This window comes from Callorhinus ursinus, unplaced genomic scaffold, assembly GCF_003265705.2.
Source record: "Callorhinus ursinus isolate GAN/ISIS: 27379988/994484 unplaced genomic scaffold, GSC_fseal_2.0 scaffold4, whole genome shotgun sequence".
NCBI classification, from domain to species: Eukaryota; Metazoa; Chordata; class Mammalia; order Carnivora; family Otariidae; genus Callorhinus; species Callorhinus ursinus.
Genome location: NW_027397066.1, coordinates 83,750,536 through 83,759,755, shown reverse-complemented (window position 1 = coordinate 83,759,755; position 9,220 = coordinate 83,750,536). Strand labels below are relative to the sequence as shown.

The 9,220-nt window shown below is 38.0% G+C and overlaps 1 protein-coding gene across 1 annotated transcript in view; it reads right to left on the bottom strand.

Annotated features, from left to right (window-relative positions):
* Nucleotides 1-2,606: 2,606 nt before the first annotated feature.
* Nucleotides 2,607-9,220, bottom strand: part of BANK1 (B cell scaffold protein with ankyrin repeats 1) — a 307,909-nt gene continuing 301,295 nt past the window's right edge. Inside the window, exon 17 of the mRNA XM_073892028.1 lies at nucleotides 2,607-3,234. The gene's annotated coding sequence lies outside the window, so the exon portion shown is untranslated. The remainder of the gene's footprint in view (nucleotides 3,235-9,220) is intronic.

The following is a 9,220-nucleotide window of genomic DNA, read 5'->3' as shown; positions in this document are numbered from 1 at the left end:
GCTAAATGGGTGCATGAATTTTTTTCTCAAGACCTCAAGAAGCTTGTTCAGTGCTACAGAAATAAATACAACTACATTTAAATGCAAGTATTTAGTCTTACTGGCTTTACTTAAGTCTTGATCACCAAGATCATTGTCTTTGCATGACGATAATTCATTTTGGTAATTAAGTGGGAAGAACAGACCAGTATTCTCATCAAAGCAGTCCCAGATGGCAAGTGTAATTCTTAGACTTCCAGTTTACCAACATAAGAATTCTTCCTACCCTCTCCTCTGTCCTACAGAAACAAACATGGCCCAGATGCTGTGATAAATGTGTGGGATTCATCCTATATTCTTGTAGGAATATTTGTCATGGCCAACTCTAATTTAGGACCAAGAAATGCTTTCAGCTGCTTTTATCCAGTTGCTAAATCAAATAACAGTATCAGAAAGAAATTCGAGGAATTTTGAAATGACTGAGGAGCTAATGTATAATGAAAACCCCAGTAATCGAATAAAAATGCCAGCATAATACCTATAACACCCATTTTTGTTTACTTAGTATTCTGCAGTCAAATTGGACTTTGTCAAATAAAATATAACAAAACTTCAAAAAAGCTTAAAAATCTAAACACTGGCCACTTTAATTATATGATTGTTGTCTGGTCAGCTGATAAGACAGTTGCACATACTATTTAAGCTCCTTCTGTACATCCTCATGTTATGAATATCTCTTTGTCCTTTTTGTTTTAATATACTTCCATTTTACTGGTCTTAATCATTCACAGTACATTGAATATGAACAGAACTGAAGAAATGTCGCACCTGCGTTCCTTATTTATATACATTTCAGGGTTGGTGATAGTGTTGTCATGGTGAAAATCCAGATCTCCTAAATCTCCTGGGTTATTGTATAGTATGTAACTCTTGGTTTGTCAAGGACTGGAGTTATTTTATTTTGGTAAATATTTATAGAGCATTCAGAAAGTGTCCTGGTTGATGGTATGAGGGACATTTTATTCATGAGTGGATAACAAGATGAGAAAAGTATTGGGGAGAAGAGGGTAAGACAGAAAATACTTAAGTTCTTAGGGTAATCCCACTCTGCCCAATGCTTGCTGTTCGTTTGCATGTTTTAATTGGATTCTTATTTATAGGTTTATTGTATGCAAAATTTGGGGTTGGGCAGGTGAAAAACATTATATGACCAGTTTTCTAGGAAAGTATTTCTGTGTTATGGATATATAATGAGTTTCTTGAGGGAATAGCATAACCAATGGTACATAATTGTCATTCGTGAGAATTGAAATTATATATTTTCTAGGCTGTAACAAAGTACCACCAAATGGGGGCTTTAAACAGACCTCAGTATACACCATCATAATTCTGAGGCCCAGGAGTCTGAAATCAAGATGTTGCCAGGGCCACGCTCCCTCTGAAACCTCGAGGGGGGAAGCCTTCCGTGGCTCTTCCTATCTTTGGTGATTTGTCAGCTGTCCTTGGCTGTCCCTGGCTTGAGGCTGCAGCACTTCCAAAGACACTCTTGTCTCATGTCTCTGTGTCTTCACACGGTATTCTTTCCTTGTGTGTGTCTGTCTCTCCTCTTCTCTAAGGACACAATTCATACTGGATTAAGGGCCCACGCTACTCCAGTACAACTTCACCTTATCTTGATTACTCCAAAGACCGTTTTTAAATAAGGTCACATTCATAGGTACTGGGGGTTAGGACTTCATATCTTTTGTGGGGATACGTTCAATCCAAAATCTATGTGGTTTTGATTTCTCCAATCTAGGGTATCTAGAGCAGATGGGAATTTACTGGGAAGATACTGGGAAGTGACCTAATAAATGGGAGACTGGAGGACTGAGCTAGGAAAATGGATGGGAATTAGGGGTCCTCTGGGGGAGAAGCAGGCAAAACTGCAGCCAAGGTCATGCTACAGGAACAGTCTGACCTCTAGTCTGCCCCCACCCCAAGATTAGTCTGACTTCAACCACTGAATCAGCATCTCAGGAATGAATGTCTGCTTGAATTTAGGAACCTGACTGTGCCAAGACTGAACTGAAGAAGAATCTGCCACTGGAGAAAGTTGGAATTTCTTTCTCCTTAAAACTTTAGTCAATTGGGAATTTTCTCAAAAGAATGATGGCAGTGCCAATAGGAAGAGGGAAGAGCCAGATAGTGGACCACCAAATGTGACAAATGTTTGCTGCAGGAAGGTAAAGTCTATGGCACCAAACTAAAATGATCAACTTCTCAGGGATTAAAACAATGCTCAAGTTCATAAAAAAGCAAGATTGGGCTTTGTCTTCTATGTTACCCGTTGGCTATCAGTACTAGAAGGAATGCCAGTAACAAACACAAATAATCTTAAAACAAGGAATTAGAAGATACAAATTTTGAGAGGAAAAAACTATAACAGGAGATCCTCTTAGGTAAGGACAATGGAAGGAAGGGGATGGCCTCTGCCTCCCTAGGGGCTTGGTTTTTCATAGCAGGTGAAGTTACTATGTTTATACAAACCGTGGGAAAACTTTAAATAAAAGTAGAGAATCTTCTGGGTCCGGGTGACCAAATGCCACACCAAATTGGGTAAAGGGCATCTTCTTTTATTCCCATGAAATTTTGGCTGAGAATCAAGTGGGTCACCTGTGGGTGGCAGTCATCTTAGGAGGGGCAGTGTCTTCACAAAGCTACTAGCAAAAGACACAGCAGAAGCACATGTGATATATTATCATGAGGGTTCCTCCAAATAACTACAGAGATGTTTTAGGAAGGGTGAGAGCTATCATGAAGATGGGATTGCTGGCTAAAGAAGAGTACAGATATTTTAAAGGTAAAAGTTCAGTGTATTTCTAATAAAGGAGGCTGAGCACACTGCCCGATCTAATGCTTCCCCTCTCTGTGGAAAACAAAGATGTAAAAATGCACCAAATGATTAGTGCCTACTTTTCTGGTAACATTGATAATGTCATGCCCTTTCCTTGGGGGACATCAAACTATGGTGCTCAGCGCCTGCCAGGTAACTAGCATCATTTCAAGAAGAGCTTATTCCCAGCTGTGTATTGTTTCTTCATAAAACCTGTAATGGCCCTTAGTCTTAAGAAAACCGTAGCGTCTAATTCCAAGGTGAATAGGATGGGTCAGAAGGCTGTCTTGAGTCTTCTCTGGGGACCACCGCATCTAATAGATAAGACTCTGTCTTAAGCGCTGGTGTCAGGTGTGCTCTACTCCACTCAGCCTCACAGTCTAGGAAGGAAAATAGATCTGAGCAAATGATACTGTTACTCACACTAGCGGGGTCACCCGTTAGCAGTGTTCAATTCATCAACTCCCCCCATTTGTTTCCTTTTGTGTATCCACCTGATAATGTTTCCTTTGGTGCCAGGTTTTCTAAAGTTTGTTTTTCTGCAATCTGAACATTTAAAGTATGATTAAGTCAGATTATAAGATTATTAATAATGGAGGTTGAACATATTTAAAGAGGAAATAATCATATTCAACATAATCTAAAATTTTTATGTGAAGAAGAGAGCTAACAAAAGAACTAACCAATGAATAATTTAATGCTGGTGCCTTGATTTAGATGTAAGTGAAATTCTTCCTGAATTTGTAATTTGGTATTTTTTGATTTTGATGAAAAATGAGTTTAGTGAGGGTCATTTTATTTAACTAAATATTCTTGAGAAATAACTTAAAGAGAATCTAAATTCTACAACTAGGTAGTCGATGAATAAAGCTTTGGTTGATCCCGTGGCATGTGAGTTAGCTAAAATTATGCTATGTTATTATATATATGCTTAGATTAGACAAAGTTCAAAAGGATTTTATATTGATTATAGACACCTGAGCAATTGGAATCTTGTATTAGATTGGCTTGGAAGTTGAACTTATGCCAGGAGGAATGTCATTATTTTATGAATTGGGTAACCCAGAAAGTGACCTGATATTTATTCATTTAAAAAACTTCAAATAAGCACCTGAAATGTGAACTGAGTGTTTGAAATGCGAATTGCACAGCAGGATAAATAGATGAAAATATTTCGGTTAAGAAATACATTATCAGATAAAATTCTTATTAGAGAAAAACCGAGTTAAATTAGACTCTTGATGTGACTCAATGTACCAGTCAGAGATCCCTAAGAAACAGAAGCCACTCTAGACATTTCAGTCAAAAAAGAATGTAATACAGGAAATTAAGACCTTGTAAGATCCTTCAGAGAGCTAAGAGAAGTTAATTCAGGTTAACATGACTGTGGCTAAAGTCCAGTGGTCAGAAAGCAGCTTGTGCCCGTTACCATTACTGATGCCACTATAACTGTCTCAAGCTCCTAAAGCTGGTGACCAGAGCCTCAGATGAGGATCCCGCTGACCACAGAGACCACATGGGTCTATTGTGGCCTGTTTCCACAGCAGCAGGAGGTGCTCTCTGTCTCACCTCCATCTTCCTGATCTCCCAAGAAACTATCTCATTGGTGGAATGTTTATCACACATAGCCCCTTCCTGCTGGGGAGACTGACAAATGCATGGTTTGCCTTCCAGCCCTTTTAATGCAGGGGGTTTCGTAGAAGGGGATGAAAATGGATGCTAAGTCCACATCTAGCACACTTAGTCTATTTTTCCTGTGTGGTTTTTAAAGATTTTATTTATTTATTTATTAGAAAGAGAGAGAAAGTGTGCAAGCGCACAAGCCTGGGGGAGAGGCAGAGGGAGTAGCCGACTCCCTGCTGAGCAGGAAGCCCAATGCGGGGCTCCATCCCAAGATGTTGAGATCATGATCTAAGCCCAAGGCAGTTGCTTAACCGACTGAGCCACCCAGGCACCCCGATTCTGAAGACTCATGATAGCCTCCTGTAAGTTTTTTAGGAAGGTAAACAAAAACATTAGGAAAACTTCCTCCAACTATTCTACATTCACAAGGGTCTAAAGCTTAACTTTGCAGAATATGACACAGGCCTCCACGGATTAAAGGACCTTAGATATATAATCCGAAATTTATTTTTAAATAAAATTTTTCTTCTGTATTTAGTAGGAGAAATATTACCATCTTGATTATAATGTTCCTGATGACGCTGAATCCAGCTTTACCTAATTGCTTGTTGTATTTCAAGATAACTGAGTAAAGATGATGATGCTGATGATAACTCAGTGTTTATTGAGCACTTACTAAGTTTTAGGTGTTTCATAAGCATAGCTTATTTTTCACAACTACCCAGTGAAATGGCATACTATTGGCTCCATTTTACCCAGGAGGAAACTGAGAATTACATTAATTACCTTGTCCAATGTCATACAACCCACCAAATCTTATCCTCTTGTCTTTTTCATCTTGGCAAATACTGTCATCTACCAAATTTCTCAAGTCAGAACATTCAGGCATCACCCAAATTCTTTTTTCTTACCCCGACATCAACTCCATCAGCAAGTGTTGTTGCCTCTACCACCAAAATATGTCTAAAAATACTTCAATTATCACTCTAGTCTGAGCCACCACCATCTTATGAATACCTCACAAACCCCCTGACTGGTCACCTTGTCACTACTCTTGACTCTCTGCAATCCATTTTCTGTTCTGCAGTGAGAATGAATTGTTCTGCTTAAAACATTTGAATGGCTTCTCACTGTGCTTAGAATAAAACTCAAACTTCTTACATGATATTTCTCCTACTTACCACTATAAAATCATCCCATGTCTCTCACCCTTACCCACTGCATCCCGGCCACACTGACTATATTAGTTTGCCATGGCTGCCATAATGAAGTATCCAGATGGGATGGCTTACATAATAGAAATTTATTTTCTCACAGTTCTGGTGGCTAGAAACTGGAGATTAAGCTGCCCAGCAGGGTTGGTTTCTTCTGAGTGCCTTGAGGAAAAGATCTCTTCCAGGCCTCTCTCCTTGGCTTGTAGATGGCCGTCATCTACCCCTGTCTTCATATCATCTTCCATCCATACATGTCTGTGTCCAAATTTCATCTTCTATAAGAACACTAGTCCTGCTGGTTTAGGACCTTATTTTAACTTAAGTACTTCTATAAAGACCCTATCTTCAAATTTGGTCACATTATGAGGCACCGGGGATTAAGATGTCAACATGAATTTTTGGGAGGACACAATTCAGAACATAAAAGTGATATTTCCATTTTCGGAAAATGTGTGGTTCGTTCTGATCTTGGGGTCTTTGCCCTAGGTATATTCTCTATCTTGAGTGCTATTCTTGCTTCTCATGTTAAACGTACTTACCATGATAAAATAACACAATAAATAAAATAAAAAATAACATAAAATAAAATAAAAACATCACAGTCAAGGTACCATAGTAGAGAGAAGCCAGGCTGAGGAGAACATATGGTGATTGTGAGGAAGGTTCCTATGTTCTTCAATGTCACTGTTCTTGAAGGTCATCTGCTGGGATTTCCCAAGTCTGCCTATAAAGAGGATCTGTGAGGTACTGGGCATGACTTGCTATGTCTGATTTATAGAACACCTCATTTTACAACATTTGACAAATTGTCAAATGTTTTGTGAGGATGCTTAAGGCTCCTTGGCGTGACTGTAGTTGCTTTCATTAAGTGCCAGGTATGAATTCCAAAGCAGCATCAGTTTATGCTTCCTGGAATCCCTTGTCCTTCCTTTGCTTAAATGAAGAAAAGAAGAAGTGCTAGGGGCAAAATTGTACCACCTTTATTAGAGTTGATATATCCTGTCCATCTACACCTTGAGAAATGAAAGAGACAATCCATAAGAAATTGTTGGTTAATTTGCTGAGAGCTAATTTCTAAGAGTCACTTATCATACAGGGCAAAAAGGCTGAGAAAAACTATCCCACTAGTTTCCATGGACACAGAAATTGCTTCAGTGTTTGCCACATTTCAGTGCACAACATTTCTGAATGGTCTCACTCCAGTTCTACGTAGAACCAAGCTTGATGTTGATTTGAAGATGTACAAAGAATTATACAGAAATTATAGTGTTTTATTCAGAGATAAGTTTACTAATTCATTTGCTTGAAGACAAGTGATCTTCATTCTGACTGAAACTGACTTTGGTTATTTGCAAAAGTCAGAATGTAATATTTCACTTTATGCTAACCAAGTGCAAATCCTGAATGCCAAGTAAGTATTGAGCATGCCACCACTCCTGTCACCCCCCGACACCATCCATCCGTGGCAAACATCTTTAATTGGTTTTGACACAGTTTCCCATCAAACTCAGGTTTCAGGCTCCATCGAAACACATCACTGCAGGCTTCCTTCAGCCAGTTTTTCTTTTCCCATTAAGTGGGAAATGAGGCCAGCTTATATGTACACAAAATGTAAGTCAGTAGTTTTCAAACTATATTGATTTCTTTATTTCTAAAAGGGACTAAAATAAATAGAGCTTTCTAATGTCTCTTGATCACAGAGCCCCTCCCCCCCTTTTATTACAGAGCCCCTTTTTAATACAATATCTATGAGTTCTCTGTAACACAAATTGGGAAACACTGCTGTAGTACTTTACCACTTGAGACTTTTGATCTTTCTGGGAAACCCAGGTGGTCATTCAACACTTTGTAATCATTGTTTTTTAAAATGATATACATTTAAGTCAAATGCTGTTAAGACTGTGCCTAAGAGCCAGTCAAATAAGGAGCCAGCCTAGTGTATCACAACAGTATTCACATTTCAAAGAGGATTATTTTCTTGCAAACTGTCTTCCTTGATCAAAATGTTCTAAGCACTTTTATATATATATATATATATATATATATATATATATATATATATACACCTCATTTAAGTAGACTGACCACATATTTCCACTTACACCTGGGGTAGTCCCAGTTTACGCTTGCTTTTCTATTGTAATTGTTAATACTACTCTATTTTACCATCATATGTGTCCTCTTTGAAAGATAAATTAATGATCTCCTTACATTTTAATTCTCAAACAATCTGTGCTAACATTGGTATTACTACCTCTATTTACCAATGATTAAATACCAGAAAACTGGTTTGGTTTTGCACAGCTAGGCCATAGCTGAGTAAGTATTCAAATTAGATCAGTCTTACCTCAAAGCTCATGCTCTTGAATCAAGTACCGCAGTGCTCATGTAAATATCTGATGTCATTTAATAACCATGAAATGATATAAGATGTATTTATTGTCTACATTTTGAAGATGAAAATACTGAGGAAACCATATGCTGTAACTTACAAATTTGAGGTCTATTGTATTGAGAATCTTACATTTTGTTGTCTTTTATATGGTAATCCCTGCCTTTGAAGATCAGCCCCACACAAAAGGCAGGCCAACAAGATGTCTGGCAAGAACAGCTACAGAAAGAGTTGCAAGTAGGGCCTTATACCAGCTCTGAGCCAATCAGTTGGGACCTAGTAGATAGGTCACGATGCAGACCTCTTTCTTAAATATTTACCCATTTAGAACAACAATATGCAGTAAAATTCAGGTAAGTCCAAATTATTAAAATCAGACCCCTTAGCTTTATAGGAAACCAGAAGGACCTCAGATGAGCAAATACTTAGTGTACAAATAGGATATAATGATGACTCAAGGTACAAGGTCATTCTCATTAGAATACTGAGAACAGTCTCATTTTCTAAAAATTGGAGTCACCTTTGGCAGAATAATTGTTATATTTATGAAAATATATTGGAGTCATCCATTCTTTTGAGTATTTAATGATCCATTTAAGTTTAAGCCATACGCATTTCAAAACAAAGACATTCATTGTGCTATCATAGGGGTTTCTACTTTAAGAAAATTCTGTAAAAAGCTATTTTTTATTTTAACAACATTCTTTTAAGTGTTAATCCCATTTTACTGTCTAGTCTAGATCAGGGTTTCTCAACCTTGGCGCTACTGACATTTTTGGACTGGATAATTCTTTGCCTTGTGTATTATGGGACATTTATTAGTATCACTTCTCTCTACACACTAGATGCCAGAAGCACCTTCTCCATAGTCATGACAATACAAAATGTTGCCAGATACTGCCAAAAGTCTGGGGCAAGGGGAGCAAAATTGCCCAGTTAGGAACCACTGACATATAGGCTTCCTCTATGTTAGTCTAGGAAATTGACAAGGTAGAAATAAGGGAATTAATATTAAATGTAAAACTCTGATAACATTCAGTACCAGTTCAAATTTCCTTAGAAGTCAGAGTTCTGGTGAATTTACCTTGGCCAAAGTTAGGAGTAATGACTTGGAAACAAACCTGACTTAAGGAAGAG